We start from the raw sequence: 18,529 nt of genomic DNA on the forward strand, positions 1-18,529 counted from the left end.
CTAAAAACATGTTCACACAAGAACCTGTACTGGAAAAACAACTTTATTTTTTCTTTTAAAGATTTTATTTATTTATTTTTAGAGAGCGGGGAAGGGAGGGAAAAAGAGGAGAGAAACATTGATTGGCACGCCCCCAACTGGAGACCTGGTCCACAACGCAGGCATGTGTCCTGACTGGGAATCAAACCAGCGACCTTTCAGTTTGCAGGCAGGCACTCAATCCACTGAGCCACACCAGGCACGGTGACAGCTTTATTCTTAATAGCTAGAAAGTAGAAAAAATCCAGTTGTCCTTCAACGGGTAAATGCTTAAACTGGGTATGCAATGCAGTAGAATATTACTCAGCAATAAAAAGGAATGAACTATTGATACTCATGTAACAGCCTGGATGAATCTCTAGGAAATTATGCTAAGTGAGAAAAGCCAATCCCAAAAGATTACATACTGTATGATTTCATTTATTTATATAACATTCTTGAAATAAAGTTATTGAAATAAAGAACAGTTTAGTGATTGCCCAGGGGTTAAAGAGGAGATACGGCCAGAGGCAGGTGGATGTGGCCACATAAGGAAGCCAGGAATCCTTGTGGTGGCAGAAATGTTTTCTATTTTTACACTGTCGATGCCAATATCTTGTCTGTGCTATAGTGTTATAGTTCTATGAGATGTTACTTACCATTGGGAAGAAAAAAATGTTACCATTGGGGGAAACTGAGTAAAGGGTATATGAAGACCTCTCTGTGTTATTTCTTACAAATGAAGGTCTACAATGATCTCAAAAAAAAAAGTTTACTTTAAAAAAAATGGGTATGTAAAATGTTTTGCATTCATTTTCTCCAAAAAAATGCAATTTTTAAAAAACATTCAACTTACTCTAAACATAAACACACACACACACACACACCCCAAAATGTTTCCTCCTGGGTGTTATGATAGGAAAGAGCTCCCCCTCTTATTTAGGAGACTGAAAGGAGGTTGCAGGTGCCCCCCGAGACACGCTCTCGTCTCCTAGGAGACCCTTGGAGCTAGTGGGGTGCTAACTCCAGCCCCCCCCCCGGGGCCACTGGACGACCATAGGCCCTGGGCCCTCAGGGCTGGGGACAGCCAAGCGCCACTCACAGACTCCACGGGGCCACGTGAGGTCAGGTGGCTGGAGTGCCCTTCGGGTGCATTGTCAGAGCCGAGGACCTGAAGACGCCGCGGTGAGAAAGTGGAGAACAGGCAGGAATTAGGCTTCCCCACGCGTTTGGCTCGAGAAATGAGCTGAGACAGCGGACAGCGCAGAGCAAGGAGCAGCTTCCCCAGGTCCAGAGGTTCTGTCAGGAGAATTTTGGGGATCCAGGGTCTCACTTCCTGCCTGAGACGGCTCTAGCCAGAACCGACCTAGCGCCGTGTGGGAGCTCCAGCACTCTGGCACCTGCTCCTGGTTCCTCCCCCACCCCTTCTGGCTCCCACCGTGGCTGTGACTTTCAGGGGAGTCCCGCCCCAACACAAAGCTTCTTTATATTCTTGCAGTTCCTCTTTGCCCCTCAGCCCCGCCTACAAGGAATGCGTCCTTGGAGGAGGCCTCCGACAACATGATCACGTTGGAGAAGGTACAGCAGGTGCCAAGGCAGCAGGTTGGTCAGGTGACTGCTGCCGGAGACAGGGAGTGAACACGGGCTCTAGACCCGGGAGCGGCCGATGCCAGCGCCTCTGAGAGGCAGACCTCGAGCTGGACTGCCCCGGGCTCAAATCCCTGGCGAGCCACTCACTAGCTGAGTGACTGTAGGCAGGTCCTTTATCTATCGGTTTCCTTGCTCCTAAAATAGAGCTAAAAATAATGTCTGTTCCTTGGGGTTGTTGGAAGGATTAAATGAACATACGCACAGATTTTAGAAGCCTTTCTAACCCATACTAAGTGGTAGATAAGGCTTGATGTTATTATAAGTACTTAAGCACCAGAATTCAGGTGTCCTCTTCCCAGGTTCCCTAATTGCCCCTTTCGCCCTCCCTCTCTGGAAGTCCTGTCACAATCCGACTATGCTCACTGGTCCACAGGAATGAGAAGCCAGTTCCCTCACCCTGGCCCAGGCACCTCTCCCCTTGGTGAAGGGAGGTAAGGAAAGAGATGTCCTGGCCTCACCTGTTCTGAGTCACACATTAGGGGAAGAAAAGCTGAGAAGCTCTAAAATCTGAATCCTTGTCCCAGCCCTGTCACTCTCTCTACCTCTGTGACCCTGAGTCAGCCGCCCTCTGGGCCTCATTTTTTTCATGAGTGTAATATATTCCTTTCTTGAGCACCATTTATAGATGGAAGACACTGGCCTGGCCTTCCGTAACTATTTTAAGGGCTGTGACGATCGCTGGAAAAAATGCAGGTGGAAGTGAGTCATGAAGTTCCATACAGTTTCACACGTTCTATAATCCTGGCATTATAAGGAACCTTCCAACTCACTCTGTGCCTGTCTTCCCACTCCTCCCACCATCACCCACGTCAGCTCCAGGAGATCAGAGACTGATATTTGTACTCAGATGTGACCCCGCACCTAGAACAGTGTATATAATAAGAGGTCAATAAATATGTATGGAATGAATGAATGGTTCAAATTTGGCCTCTCAGGGGAGGAAACTTCTGTACAGCTTTCCTGACATCAGGCTTCTGTGTGAAGACTTTAAGTGACTTTAAGATAGTGCCAATTGGGCACTGTAGTTATTAGAACATTTTTTCTCCTACTGGGCTAAAATCTGCCGCCTTCTAGACCCAGCTCTGCTCACTAGAGTTACACGGAACTCCATCCTCCATAAAATTTCATGTGTGAGTGATCATTATTCTCTTAATCTGTGTAGAGGGAGCAAGCCCCAAGCATGGTATCGGATTTTGCTCCGCTGCTGGCCTTGGCCCTATCTGCCAGGGGATGAGCTGAGGAACTACACAGGAACATCTCAGGGAATTAGAATTATAGTGATCCTCGGGTCTTGGAAGTCTGTTTCTCCCAAAAAGCCTGGTTAGAACATGATGAAGTGGATCCTTCACTCTTTTCTCCATTCATAGGTAAGATGCAGAGAATTTCTAGAACCTGGACAGTGGAGCCACAGGCAACAAGGGGCTGTATCTGAATGGCCATGTGGAGCACGGCTCTCCTACTAACCCTATGAGAAAATGGAAACATAAAGTTGAGTCAAAGGCTTAAAATGGAAACAAAGATAGATGTTTTTTTAAACAACAAACACTGGAGATGTATGCCATTTTACAGACAAGTTTTCTTTGTATGGATTTTTATAAAAATAATAATGTAACAATACTATACAGGAGTGGAAAAAATAAAATATTTCTACATGCATCAAGTTAAATGCAACTCAGAAAATAATATTGAGTGAAAAAATAAAGTTGCTGAAGAATTCAGTGATTCCATTCATATCAACTCAAAACATTCAAAATTAAACTACAGATTGAAAATGTCAATATATGTGACAAACTACAAGGAAAAGCAAGGGAATGATAACCTCAAAAGTGCCAAAACACAGTAGTTCTTATCCTGGGTCTTGGCCACATGGTTGTCAATTTTACTGTAATTCATCATACCTTATGCACATGGTTTAATTATTGTTTTGTATTCATTCAGTTTCTGATTAAAAAATAATAAGTTGAGAACATGCATATGTTGATATACAGTAAATTCTTCTCCTGTTAAAAAAAGTGGTGAAATGACTGGTTCTGTAGCAAGGGGAATTTAAGGTAAAATTCTGGGGATTCTAAGGCATTCCAATGCCCTGAGCCTAAAGCACACAGAGTTCTCCCCAGCCCCAGCCCCAGCCCCTGCCCCACGCAGCAGGGTCTCATTGGCTGACCTTTCTCTATCACCTACCCTCCTCAGCAATCTGAAGACACTCATTTACATTGTTGAGCTTCCTCAAGGCCCTTCCCACACTTGCCTATGTTTGAGTCCTTCTTCCCATCTATTACTAGAGCTAATGATTTACACTCAAGGCCAGATAAAAGGGCTGGGAAGCCAAAGGCAGGAAGGATGGGGGAGGCAGAGGTTTTGAAGCCATGCAGGGTGGGAAGTGAATTCCAGCCCCTTCGAACCTTGACTTCCCCCAAGTCAGTTCCTTTTGCCAGACTTACACTGGTGCTTTCCCTCCTTTCCTCCAAAAGCCACTGCAATCTGTCCCAGGAAACCTTCCTCACCTCATCACTCTTCTATTCTCTACCCTCATCAGTCTGCTCCACCCCACTTATGTTTAAGCAGGATTTTTCAGCAGAAGAGCTGCCTTACCAGCATATAAATATATTTTTAATAAAATAAATAGAATATGGTAGAATAAACTAGACTAGACTGCTTCCCATATGGTAAGGGTGAATATTACTGTTACATTGTTTCATTAAACTATTGATAGAGATAGATAGATAGATCTGATATATATATGGATTTTATTCAAAAATGTTTAAAAGCTACAGCCTAGAGCACTTCTTTTCTACCATTTTGAAGGTTAGTCTGAGTCAACATATATGACCCATTTGCCTTGTCCATTCCTCTTCCTCCTTCTCCTGCCTTTACAGAGTATCCAACAGAACAATAGAACTTTCTGCAGCGATGGATATATACTACATCTGTGCTGTCCAATATGGTAGCCACTACCAATGTAGGTCCAACAGAGAGAGAGGAGAAACTACAGGAAAACAGGCCGTGAGTTTAAAAGGCTTATTTGGCCAGCTGCAAACAGGTGGACTGAGACCAAGAAAGGTTATCAGCCCCAAACAACAGCAAGACAGAACTTGTTAAAGGGGGAGTTGGGAGTTGGCCGGCTAGGGGTGGGGGAGTTGATTCTGAGAGCAGAGAAGTTGCTAAATTTCTGTCTGCAGATAAAGATACACAGGCAGTCCCTGGTGCCAGCAGTTACCACGGGGGCAGCAGATTTATGGGAGCTAGGCAGTTCCTGACATCAGCAGTTACTGTGGGGGCTTGCTAAACCCAGACCTGAATTCCCAGAACCCAGGTCTTATATCTAAGAACCACAAGTGGCTATTGAGCACTTAAAACATGGCTAGCGTGACTGAGGAAATGAATTTCTGACTATAATTAATTAATTCATTTTAATTTTAATAGCTACAGTAGTGGCAAGGGGCTAATGGCTGCCATACTGGACAGTGCCATGCTAGACTATAATCTCCCTGTGGGCAGGGGCCAGGTTGTCTTGTTCACTGTTGTACCCCTGGGACTTAGCACAGTTCCAGCACATGTTAAATCATCACTAAAGAGTAGGGGAAAGGGGTGTTGAGACAAAATTAAGTCCCCTGACCTGTAGCATTTGCCAATTTCCATGGTATAAATATTCCCACAGTGGTCAATTTCAAGCTACTAGTTGTTTAATTCTGGCAAGAAAAATTCCTGAATTTAACAGCTCTCACTAGCTGTAGAATGAATGAGTGACTGAATAAACAAATACATGAGTAAATAACCTACCGGGATGGGGCTCTGTATACAGAACACTAAAGGGGAGGAGAGTCCAGGGATTTTTTAAGCTGTTAGCAGGCATCTTTCTTCCTTTGTAACTCCTTTTTGTACCAGGAAATAGAACCTAGAGAGAGAAGGGCTGAACTTCCTCAGTCTGTGACCCCACTTCACAACTTTAAGAAATCCCAGGAGGTTTCCAGCAGGCCCCTAAAGTCATTCTAGCCTGAAGAAAGACCTGAATGTTACAAAAGCTATTGAATGAACATTAAAGTATGTGGAATGAATACTAACTAAGCTTATGCCGTGGCTAAGTTTTTTTGTTTGTTTGTTTGTTTTTAATGTTCCAGGTACAGAAATTACTGCAGCCTCCCTCAGTCACTTAAACAGTCTTTGTAATGGAAAGATGTTAAACTAAATCTTGCTGTCATTTAGGAATGCTCAGTGCAAATAGTTAAAGGCCCCAGGCACCATTTTCACCTTACCTTTGAAGGTCACCTTTGAAGGGGTCATCCCTGCATTCCACACATGTTCAAGGAAGGAGGGGTAGTTAGCCCTAACTGATTCCAAAGACAGAACGTTGAAGTAAAAATTCAAGCAACAAAACATAAGACGAGGATACAAGGAAGGTCACAAAGCAAATTCAGAGCCAAAGAATGTCAGGGCAGTAAGTGCTAGGGGCGGGCGTTCAGAGGAAGGATGGTGATCATGATTCATGGCAGAAGTAGCACCTGGGGGGTGCTGGGGCTTGTGGAGTGGGAGAGGTGTGCATTCCACATGAGAGAATAATGAGAACAAACTCCCAAGGCTCAACCATGGGCCTAGCACAGAGTCGTCGTCGTCGTCGGCAGCCGTCCGTCTCGAGAGACGATGGTGTAGCTTCTTAAGAGTCTATCTGCACCGCCGAGAATGGCTGTGCAGTCCGACTCGGGAGTGACACGGTATCTGTCTCCTCCCGTGTTGAATCGACATCTTGCGATGACGCTTGAGTGTCCTCTCCAGTGGAGCTGAAGCTACAGAGCCTGGGCAGGGTGATATGGAGGGTCTGCTGTTGCCCATGCAGCAGACCCCCCCTCTCTTCGCAGCTGAGGGATCCAAGGGAAAGACGGAGTCAATACAGCTTGGTTTCAGGTGCGCCGCAGGAGTTGCCGGTGTTGACTTCAACGTCAAACCGCCTTAGGGACTCTGGCTCCGGATTTTCTGTCGGGGTTTACTCCCTTAGCCTTTCCCCTGAAGAGGTATGCCACAAGGCAGCGGAGGTTTTTTGGAATCAGAGTTTTCCTTCTCTGATGTGCCCTGACTGGAAGATCCAACCAGCGACACTTAGCTCGCAGGCCGACGCTCAATCCACTGAGCCAAACCAGCCAGGGTCCCTAGCACAGAGTAGATACTCAATAAATACATGTTCATTGAGTGAATAGGGCCCCAGAGAATCTGAGCCTGCTCTTGGCTGTAACAGTGACAAAAGAGCATGGGTGGGCAAACGCCAAGCCTCAGGTAGTACATTACCAGGGAGATAACCCTGAGCTGGCAGGAATAGCAGGGGCATAGGTGGGGCCTGTCCCTGCTGCTACTATCCAGGATGCCAACTCGCCAGCTGCTCAAGGCCCGGGCCTAAAAAGGAAGTAAAATTCTGTATACAGAACATGGCTCTGCCCAGCCAGGGTCTCCAAGGCCTGCTGCCTGCTGCCTGCCTCGGCGCTGCCTTGAGTCCTGTCTGGCACCAGGCCCAGCCACACTCTGTTCCTCAGAGCTATCAGGGCCCTGTGTTAACAGGGCTAAGGATATCTGGTCACAGCCCTGGTCAAATCAAAGCCTTCCTGGGGTCCCCTGGAGCTGCCTCTCAATGTGCCATCCACATCTGAGCCTCCATCACCCGACACCAGCCCTTCCCAGCAGGTTCTCTGGCTTGTTCAAGCTCCTATCCTTAAAAAGCAGTATCTTATTATTCTGTCTTTTATCCAACGATTCCAAACTCCAGAAGGTTCTAAAAACCAAAAGTTCTTTGTAATTCACTTACATGAGACGATTTATAGTTTTCATTTATCCCACTTAGTGCGAATATTGATACATTTCACTGGAGAAATATTAATATCTGATTCTGTGATTCCGGGTGCCACCTCAAACCCCACTGTGGTTTTTTCTTATATATTATATGCACTACATGTCCTTTCTGAAATCTAAAAGATTATGAATCCCAAGAGTCATCTGGACCCAAGGGTTAGGTGAAGGGATTAAGGGTTTACAGCATAAACCCAGGCTTAAATTTACAGCAAAAGGATTTCAAGCTTGAATGCCTGCTCCTTAGAGCTGATGGCAGGACGGGCTGTCAGGAGGACAAGATGGAATGAGGGGACTTGGACAGCTCAGGCAATGATTATTTACCAGCTGGGACACAAGTGTAGCGTTTCAATGCTTTAACAAGAGCAGTACAGGGGTATACCAGCTGCCCAGGAGCCGTAGCTCCACCTCTTCCAGGGGCCAGACTACACACGCATCTCCTCACCTGCTTTCCTTCAACATTTAAGCAAAGCACTGGGTGGGAATGAAAGGAAATGAAGCATGTAGCACACTTACGGAATTCAACGGGTGTTGGCTACTTTGATTGTTCCTTCATCCAGTGAATGTTCTTGACCACCCTGTACCTTGCTAGGCTCCTGGGGTCAAGACAATGCTTAAATCACAGGGTGAACTCAAGCAGAGAGGCAGAATGTGCATAAACAAGTAGAAGCAAATTGGACTGACTGGGTTAAAGCAAGATTTCAGAGGAGGTGAGAGTTTGACCTGGAGAAAAAGAAGCTTGAAAGGTAAGAAATGTGCACTGGGCAGCATCAGGAGACTTAGGCCAGGTCAGGCTGACTCACTGTGCAACCATAACACTGTCCTTTCCATTCTGGGCTCAGTTTTCCTCGACAAAACACAGATTTATCTTTCATGAATCTCCTCTCAGTTCCCTCTGTGAAGCCAAACATCTGAAGGATTATCATTTAGGAGAAGATTAATTAGACCTAGTCTTTGTGACTCCCAGGGGTACAATCAGACCAAAATGTGGAAACCACAGGAAACAGATTTCTGCTCAAATGAAGGACTTTCTAAAATGCTGTCCTACAGTCAGGAGGACTGCCTGCCTCCTCCTCATCCCAGGGAGGGAGTTTGAGGTTTGAGAATCAGGCAGGGAGGCAGATCAGACAGCCATATGGTCCCTGCCCAGCCAAAGGGTAGGGATTCCATAAGCTGAACCTCAAGAGAGGCCTGGTATTTGCAGAGCGTTTGCCATCTTACCAAGTGGCAATTCCATCCAATTCCATCTTTGGCACAGGTCTAGAAGACAGCGAGGCAGGAACTCCCAGTCTTCAAAGGAGGTATTGGGGCCCAGGACCCTGGGTGGAGAGCAGAAATATCTCCCTGGGCGCCTGATGGTAAGGGAGAGGAACTTACAGTCATCTGTGCACATAAAACAGGAAGTGCAGATTATATGCCAAAGAGCAGAATATAATCAGTGTGGGGGGAGGGTTAGTGATGACGAGGGCTGGCAAGGGTTCATGGAGCAGTCCCTGTCCTCACTCCCCTCTCCAGTGGGGGATGCCGCTGCTGCCCTTGAGGAGCGTAAAGTGTGGCTGGGCAAACACTAGGCTGACCCACCCACAGGAAACCATGAGGGACCAAGGTCCAGCAGAGTCTGCTCTGCTTTGTTGCCAGAGAGGAGAGGTACACTGAGGGATGCAGGGAGTGAGGACAGGCAGGGGAAGGGGCTTCCTGCATGTGGTGGGCACCATGTTGATAAGTAAGGATGAGTGGAATGTAGACGGGCAGAGGATGGGGGCAGAGAGTGGTGATGGGAGCACCATGAGGAAGGGCCTAAGAGTCACCGGCCTTAGTCCGTGAATACTTCCTTTCCAGAAGTACAGCAAAGGCCATTTTTGGAGGGGACCTAGGGATCATGTTAGTGGGGACACTGATTTAATCATGAAAATACCACCTCCTTCCTCATGTTTGGAAACATGTCAAATATACACCTATATATGGCATCTCTGGTTCCTGAGCCGCATGGGGGTCAGATGACACCTCCACCCCAAGGTGGAAGGGCCTGTAGACAGCACTCCTGCACCAGCCTTTCCAGCCCTGTCCTGAAGGAGAAGTGGGATCGGTGGGGGGAGCAGGACATGAAAAAAGGCAAGCGGCCTGCCCTTGGACACAGGATGAATGAAGACTCAAAGGTCTGGAATCCTAGCACTCCTGTTAAGTGTTACTTCCCTTTCTGCAATACAGCTCCAGATGGCTCAGTCTCAGATTCCTAGAGAGATATCACTGGACCAAAGTAAAAAAGCCCAGCAAACACCCCCACAAGAGCAGTCCTAGAAAAGCCATTACCTCCATCCCCCTCTGTCTGAGACCTTCTCCCAGACCCCAAGAATCAGTGCAGGTCTGCAGTCCAGCGAACTCTTATCCACCCCCACCCTGGATCTGGGGCAGGAGAGGAAGAAAGGAGAGGGATAGAGGTCACTGAGGCCTGGGTCCTGGGGTCACAAAGAGAGAAAGAAAATCCTCTAGGGAGCCTCTGTGAGTGAGCTGAGCCTCTGTGATGTCCCACAGACCCAATGAGTTCATTCCAAACCATCCCCTTTGTTTTTGAATTTCTGCCCTCTGATCCTCCATTCCCCACCCCCACCTTCCTTGGCTGGGCCGAGGTGAGACCATGAAGAAGGCAGGTAGCACTTGGCGAACTGACCTATTCCCTGGAAACAGAACAGTTCATCCTGTCCTCTGCTGCCTCGGAGGCAGGGAAGGCTTAAAGGGCTAAGTTTCACTGTGGACAAAACCCCTGGCCAGGGGTACACACAAGGTCCAAGAATCCCAGACTGGGAGATGAGGGACAGTGTATCTTCTGCTCCCTCAGTCCCACCCACCCTGAACCTTCACTCAAGGTACTTCCGGGCCTGCTGGGACAGTGGGAACAGCCGAGGGTTGAGTGGGGGAGACAAGAGAGCATGGGACCCTCACTTCTCTGCCATGAACATCAATCCATACTTTGCTTCCAGAATTGTCTTTAAATCCATCTCTGTCCCCTTATCACCACTCCCCTGTCTTCACTGTAAACACCTTCAATGGCTTCCCATTGTTGAAAGTATAAAATCTGCCTTCCTTATCCCTGGATTCCAACTCTCCTACCACCTGCATATTTGTCTCCCTAATTAACGCTTCAATCTCCTCCTTCTGTAAACCCTCTGATCCACATGAACTGACCTCTAACAATGTTTCCTAGACTGCCTCCTGCCCGTTCCTCGGTTTACCCCTGCTCCTCTAGCTCCTCCACCCCACACTTTCCTCAAGGCTTAGCACAATGACACCTCTTCCTTGAAGCCCTCCCCATAACTCTAGCTAGCACCCACTGCTGATGCCCTCTCCTTCTCTGGACACCTCGAATTAGCACCACACATTGAAGTTGTTCTTTTAGTACATAGAGTGCCTGGCCCCATATGTGAGTGACATTGATTATTGAATGGACATTGTGTTGGTCCAATCATGGTACCTGCTCTACCATCCTAGAAGGGACAGAGTTGAGAAGACCACAGCAGGGATCAATAACCCCCAGCCAGAACACAAGAGAGGTCTATGTAATGATTAAAATGAAAGGTCTCCCTCCAGGTTCAAAAGCCCAGACCCTGCACAAGACAAAGGAGTCATAAGGGGTGCAAAGAGAGACCCAAAGCTGGAAATGAGGGCTGAGGTAGGGGACATAGAAAGAGTATGGGAGGCAAGTTCCCCCCAGGGAAGAGGATAAACCGCAGGGAGGAAAGAGGACAGAAACTAGTTCCTGGGAAAGAATGTGATGTTAATCCTAGAAGAAAGAAAATGGAAGCTCTGGAAAGGAGGGGTCCTGATCTTATCTGCTATTTACATTCCAGAGGGCCCCAGCTGCTTCTTCTCATCTTAATTAGAAAATACCTGAGGATGCCAGCTACGTGCTGGGAGAAAGGAATCCAAATGCCTATCCTGACCACCCAGTCCTGCTCCCCCCACCTTTGACCCCTGGGCTTGCTGTGTGGATGGACTGACGGGAGCAGGGGCTCTGTCTGTATTTTTGTTTCTTTGTCTGTTACAGTGGGTTGATCCTCTAAGCTAGTTTACTTGGCAGATAATGTAAGAGGGCCTGGGAACTACCAGGGCTCCACTCCTGCAGGGGAAAAAAAAATCACAAATAGCCCCTAAAAGAAATAGCTGATTCTCTCATTCAGTCTGCCGCCACCACCCCCATCGTCCTCACTCTACCACCATGATGTCAACTATGCTGACATTTCATCTACTTCATCCAGCTGTCCATTTAAAATCACTTATTAGGGTCTACTATTGTAAGTTCATTTGTTTTTTTCTGTACGATGGCTCTAGCAGTGCTTAGTTGTCTTTAACTTCATTCAGAACAATTGTTAGATGTACTGTGACAGCTGTCATAGCAGCGTGCATTTTTTAAAAAGCTTATCAAAATTGGTGAATTTTTGTGTAGCCATTTTAATATTGAAAATGGAATAAATAAGCAACACTTCAGCATATTATGCTTTATTATTTCAAGAAAAGTAAAACTGCAACTGAAACACAAAAGAAGATTTATATAATGTATGAAAAAGGTGCTGTGACTGATCGAACATGTCAAAAGTGGTTTGTGAAATTTTTTGCTGGAGATTTCTCCCTGGACAGTGCTCTGCTGTTAAGCAGACCAGTTGAAGTTGATAGCAATCAAATCAAGACAGTGAGAACAATTAACATAATACCACATGGGAGACAGTCAACATACTCAAAATATCCAAATCAATAAAGTTATTTGTGAAAATGAAAAATATGTATTTTATTTTACAGAAAAAAACATATGGACTTTTGGGCCAACCCAATATATATGTCAGACACAATAATGGAGTATAGACACTTCTGTGAGAGTCTGTTCTCAATAATATATGATAGAAGCTGGAATCCAGCTATAAACTTGCTGTGAGTGGGAGGAGACAAAGTTTTGTCTTGTAGATGTCTCAGAGGTAGTAACATCTGAGCTGGTCCTTAAAGGATTCATACAAGGTGAGCATCTCAGGCAGAGGGAAAAGCAGGAGCAAAAAACTGGACACCATCGGTTGACCTTCCTCTTTCTCCCACATCAAATTTCTCTCTTACTCTGCTAGGTCCTTCCTGTTAGCATTCAAACCTGTATTGCCCACCTTCAAACAAGTTCTCTGGACCACTTTCCCTGGCAGCAAATTCCCTAGCAATCTGTCCCTTTTCACAGCCTCTCCCCTTCTTTACCCCTATTAACTCCTTGGCCCACTCCAGGCTGGCCTGGGCTCCCATCACCTCAGGGAAACTGCACTAGCAGTTCCCAGAGACTCCTACACCTCTTAGCTTTCAGCAGGTGAATGCTTCTTCCTTGCAACAGTCTCTCTCCTGGCCTTCTCGACACCTCACTTTAGGTTTTCCTCTAGCATGCCTTCTCAATCTCTTCCCCAGCTCACTTCTCTTATCTGATCTATAAATATCAATGTTTCTATCTGATCTAGATGTTCCTATCTGATCTATAAACACCAATATTCCTTTGGCTGGGTCCTAGACCCTCTTATTACTGTGTGCTCTTTCCTTGAGTAATCTCATCCATTGCCATGGCTTTAATTGCATCTTCTATACACCAAAGACTTCCAAATTTAGGTATCCAACCCTGAACAGTCCATGGAACTTTCTATTTGATGCCTCCTTAAAAAAATTTTTTTTTTAAATTAAAAAAAAAAAGATTTTATTTATTTATTTTTAGAGAGAGTGGAAGGGAGGGAGAAAAAGAGGGAGAGATACATCCGTGTGTGGTTGCCTCTCACATGCCCCAAACTGGGGACCTGGCTTGCAACCCAGGCATGTTACCCGGACTGGGAATAAAACCAATGACCCTTTGGTTCGCAGGACTGATGCCTCCTTTCAAATGTCTGTTTGGCATCTCAAATTTAACCTGTTCAGAACTGAATCATTGACATTAGTCTCCTCACCAGCTCCTTCTTAATCATTGCTCATCTTAGTAAATAATGTATCATCCATCTAATTGTTCATGCCCAAAACCTGGGAATCATGTTTGACCCCTCTGTCTCTCTTACCTGACCTCCCTGCATCTAATGAACTATGAAGTGGAAGTCTACTTCCAAAACATATCCAAACCTATTTCCATCTCTTCATCTATATGATACACACATTGTCCAGGCTGCAGCCATCTGTCCTCTGTACTGAAACACTGCCCTAACAGAGGGTCTTCTTGTGGTCACAAGAGACTCCTTAATGGTTCCCCACACACCACCTAGCATGGTAGTCTTTAAAAATTAACCTCATCATGTCACTGACCTACTTAGAATCCTTCCATGGTTTCAGAAATGCCCAAACTTCATGGTCAGGCTCCTGACTCTCTCCAGCCCCAGCTTTTCCAATCTCCCCCTTGTTGGCTGGTCTGCAGTCCCACTGGGCTTCACCTGGTTCTTCTAACCAACCACATTTTTCCAGCCTCAGGACTTGGGAGCGTGGTCCTTTTTGCCTGTCAGACCTGATATATCTACTCCACACACTCACATTGCTCCTCACTTAGTTCCCTCCCATCCCGTCCTCAGTGATCTTTCCCATCAATCTCATCCTCAGGATACTTTGAACTGTCCCTTTAAGCATTTACTTTCAAGATCTGCACCTGCTTGAGTTATTGTTTTGTTTCTGGCACTTCACTGATATAATGTTCCGTTTTACTGAATGGCAACTGATGGCATTGTTGACTGGTGACTCCAGCTGGCCCTGTGGAAGCAGCACAACTCCTAATCTTCCTCTGCCCCCTGGTGGCCTTCTGGGTGCACACAGCCGTTCCTGCTTAACCCAGCACTACCATGCTGTGCTTCGATTTTCTGCCTTATAGCACTACCATCTGGCCAAAGCTGCTAATAGTTCACTTCTCCACCTGCATTCAACTCCAATTTCTTTCCAGTGTTTCCGGTGGACAGAGTTCATAGACTCATGATCTCTGGAGTGAATGCGACATTAGCGGACTAAAGGCCCACCCAGAGCTTTATCCCGTATTTGACGTTCATTCTTGAGAGCCATGCTAGAGGTGTGGATAGAGGCAAATGACCATGGCCCAGCAGTCAAGGAACTGGCAATATGAACGCCAGGAGTGGGGCCCCCAACCTGTGGCATCTCCCTTGTACCCAAACTATTCCAACTTTCCTGGTCCTTCCCCTTTCTGGCCCTCCCCATACACGCCTCTCACACTCACTCGCCTTAGTGGAAAGTCAGGGGTCTCCTGCTGGGTGCTTTTCCAGATTAGCTCAGTCCTATTAACACAATCTTTGATCTTGCCAATCTGACTCTCACCACCCTTTTAAAAATAAATGTTATTGTTTTTCCCTACTATAACAGCAGGGCATGTTAATTATTGAAAGTTAGACAACACAGATGAGAAGAAATAATAAAATGTTTAAAACCTGCAGAATATCACCACCTAGAGATAACCATTGTTAACACCTAATGAACGTCCTTCAAGATCATTTTTTTAATTTAATCTTTATTGTATTTTTTCCATTACCATTTCAAGATCTTTTAACATACACCTGTTTCTGTTTCACCAAAGTGAGACTGAATTGTATCCATCACTTTATAATCTCCTCTTTACACACAACACATATAATGGGAATTTCTTTCCTTGTTTATATAGATTCTAATACTATTATTTTTAAGAATTCAATACTATTTCTTTAATGTATGGAGATAGCATAACTTATTTACCCAGTCTCCTCGTTTTGGACATTTACATTGCTTTTACTTTTCTGCCATCATAAAGTGAACTGCAACAAACATTCCTCTGACCATTTTTAAAGTAATTTGAATGGTAAATGTTCCTTTAGATGGCAAGTTACCCTGTTAAACTGTGATGACCCCAGAGATAGACCCACTCGCCATTCTTCCCCTGATGCAGAGCCACACTTCCAGTCGTGACAGTCCTCGTTCATCCTCACCTCTCCCCTCTGTAAGCACTTGGACAAGTAGACTCACTTATCATCTAACTCCCACCCACCGAAGCTCTCAGCTTCTCCAGGTCTCCCACATTTCTTAGTCTGTTCTTACCTCGGACATAAATCAGTATCCATCTATAAATTAGTTTCAAAGTAAGGTATTTTTACCCTGATGTTTAGGTCCTTTATAATAACACCTAATAGTTGTATAATGTTTTGCAGTTAACAACTGTCGTATATGGAGCTACCAGTCTCTCTCTGAGTGCTTACTGTGTGCCAGGTACTGTGCTTAGAATTTGAACTAACTTGTTCCTAAGCTTCCCAAGATAAGTAGGTATTAGTGACCCCGTGTTATGGAAGAGGAAACTGGGGTTTAGGTCAAGGCCAAATGGCATAGTGGAAGGAGCTCTGATTCAGCCCAGACCTAAGTTTGAATTGTTTATTGGTCAAGTGTCACAAACTATCAGCCCACTCCATGGATGTGTCTCAAACGGGAACACTGAACGTGAATGCCTTTAGGTAGGACATGCGCTCCTTGGTCTTCACAGTCTGCACAACTGTCCGTGACTGTGACTTACACCACTTCACATGCTTATCTCTCTGAACCCTGACATTTGAAATTGAGACCCCTGAAAATATTATCCCATTTGATCTTTAACAAGGACCTTGGAAGGAGGGTAGGGCTGTGGGAGTAGTCCACCTTGAATTAGGCAATAAACTGGTATATTGTCTGTAGAGAATTTTAAAACTATTCATAAAACTGATTAAAAGTCTGTTTTTATTATCTTCATGTGTGGGCAATTCTAAACAAGGTCAATGGTAAAATACTCCATGAGAACATCTTTTGTTGGTATAAGTTAATAACAATTTGCTGTAATTACTGTTGAGTTTTAATAATAAATGGGTATGCTTCAAATTAACATACACTCATTATCTTTTAATAAACAGTATTCTATATGGAGTGAATACCCAATGTTTTCTACTATACCCATTCATCTTGAAGAAAGTTTGTAACAGTTCAGAATTGTCCAAGCACTTGCCCAGCTATCTCTTGTGATAATACATATTCCTGGCTTTAAACACTAGATGAGCAATAACTACACACACAGTGATTATAAAAAAAAAAAATTATTCCAATTCTGCCATTCTATGTGGATAGTTAGAATTTTCATTTGTGTTTGGAATTTAAAATAATGACAGTGCAAATTTCAAGGTATAATTTGCTTAGCAATGCAAACTTTAGTTCATACATGAAATGTTCTATGGAATTTGAATAAATATCTTTTAAGTTAAATAATATCTTTAAACTGTTAATTGTTTTACAGCTGAAAAGTGAATCAAGCATTGGCCTGCGAGGCAAGTGTCACTGGTTCGATTCCCAGTCAGGGCACATGACTAGGTTGCACATCAGTTCCCCAGTCGGGAGCGCGAGTGAGAGGCAACCACAGTGATACTTCTCTCCCTCTCTTTCTCCTTTCCCTTCTCTCTAAAAATAAAATAAATAAAACAAACAAATAAATAAATAATTTTTTAAAGTGAATCAAGAAAATAATTATACTTTCTAAAAATAAGTTTGTCCTTTAGAGGTAGAAGCATCAAATACTCTAGGTATACCACTGAAGAAAGACAAAATATTATTTTTAGATATAACATTTATTAGAATTATTATGGATTAATAATTTATTTCTTGGTTAATTAGTATTGTTAGTGAATGAATAATGTTTGCCCTATGATTACTGTGTCAAGGTTCTCCAGAGAAACAGAACGAACAGGGCACATATAGATATACATGAGAGATTTATTAAGGGAATGGGCTCACACAGTTATGGAGGCCAAAAGGTCCCATGATCTGCCATCTGCAAGCTGAAGAACCAGGAAATCCAGTTGTGTAATTCAGTCCAAGTCCAAGGCCTGAAAATCAGGGCCTAATGCTGTAAGTCCTGGTCTGAATCCAAAGGCCCAAGAATCAGGAGTGCCAATGTCTGGGGGCAATAGAAGATGGGTCTCTCAGCTCAAGCAGAGAGAGTGAATTTGCCCTTCCTTTGTCTCTGTTATATGCAGGCCTTTAACAGAACAGATGATGCCCACCGGCACTGGTGAGGATGATTTACCCACTCTACTGATTCAAATGCTCATCTCTTCCAGAAACACCCTCACAGACACACCCGGAAATAATGTTTCACCAGCTACTTGAGCATCCCTTAGCCCAGTCAAGTTAATATGCAAAATTAATCATCACAACTATAAAGTGAAGTAGCGCAAAAGGTATACAATGAAAAGTCTTCCTACTAGCCCAGATGCCCAGACCCATAACTCACTCCAGATGCAATCATTATTTACAGGTTTTTAGGTAGATACAATTTTAATCTCACTGAGGACACTGAGACTTAACAGAGGCTGAGTGACTACCTGGGATCACACAGCTGATGGAGCCAGAAGACTGAACTAGATCTTTTCCTTGACACCACACTGACACCCTGACATCATCCTAAGTTCATATGTATGTCTTGGGTTTGCATCCCAGACCAAGGATTCTTGAGGAAAAAAGGGCTGCACGTGGCACCTCCATGGGGCAGTATCCAGCACTGGGCCACTGGGCACTATAGCAGGCCTGAGATCTGGCCCACAATTAAGCCTCTGTGTGGTACTGGGCAAATCTCTTGGCTTCCCCACTTATCCTTCTTACTCACTGGGCTAGGTTGGGGCTCAAACAAGCTAAGTAGAAAGATGTCTGAAAAGTAAAAGTGTCATACAGGTTCAAGGAAGGGAGGGGAAAATATTATGATAAGGTTAACTTTGTACTTTAATTTGAGTACACAAATCTGTGTTCAGATATTAACTTCCTGGAAGAGTGTTACTTGTTCACTGCCTCTCTTCTTTTAAAGAGGACTGGCTTCTGCTTCTCTATGAGTGCCCACTCAGTGCAGATAATGATCCTGTCAAAGGGGCTACATGAGCATCTAAAGGTCTGGGGCCAAACCACATACCCAGGTAGTGACACTTCCTTCAAGGAGTACCATAGGCATCCCAACAGGCTGGGGTGCAGGGTAGCTGAGCCAGGAAATTCAATCATGATGAGTAGCCTATAT

General features: G+C 44.8%; 1 long non-coding RNA gene across 1 annotated transcript in view; it reads right to left on the reverse strand.

Moving 5' to 3' along the window:
* Positions 1 to 37: 37 nt before the first annotated feature.
* The window catches only part of LOC150011824 (uncharacterized), a 28,474-nt gene continuing 9,982 nt past the window's right edge, over positions 38 to 18,529 (reverse strand). Inside the window, exons 2-3 of the long non-coding RNA XR_016510682.1 lie at positions 8,719 to 8,849; positions 38 to 265 (exon numbers count right to left, since the gene is read on the reverse strand). This is a non-coding gene — a long non-coding RNA (uncharacterized LOC150011824). The remainder of the gene's footprint in view (positions 266 to 8,718; positions 8,850 to 18,529) is intronic.

The sequence above is a fragment of the Furipterus horrens genome, unplaced genomic scaffold (genome assembly GCF_987537825.1).
Source record: "Furipterus horrens unplaced genomic scaffold, mFurHor1.1.pri manual_scaffold_4, whole genome shotgun sequence".
Taxonomy (NCBI): Eukaryota; Metazoa; Chordata; class Mammalia; order Chiroptera; family Furipteridae; genus Furipterus; species Furipterus horrens.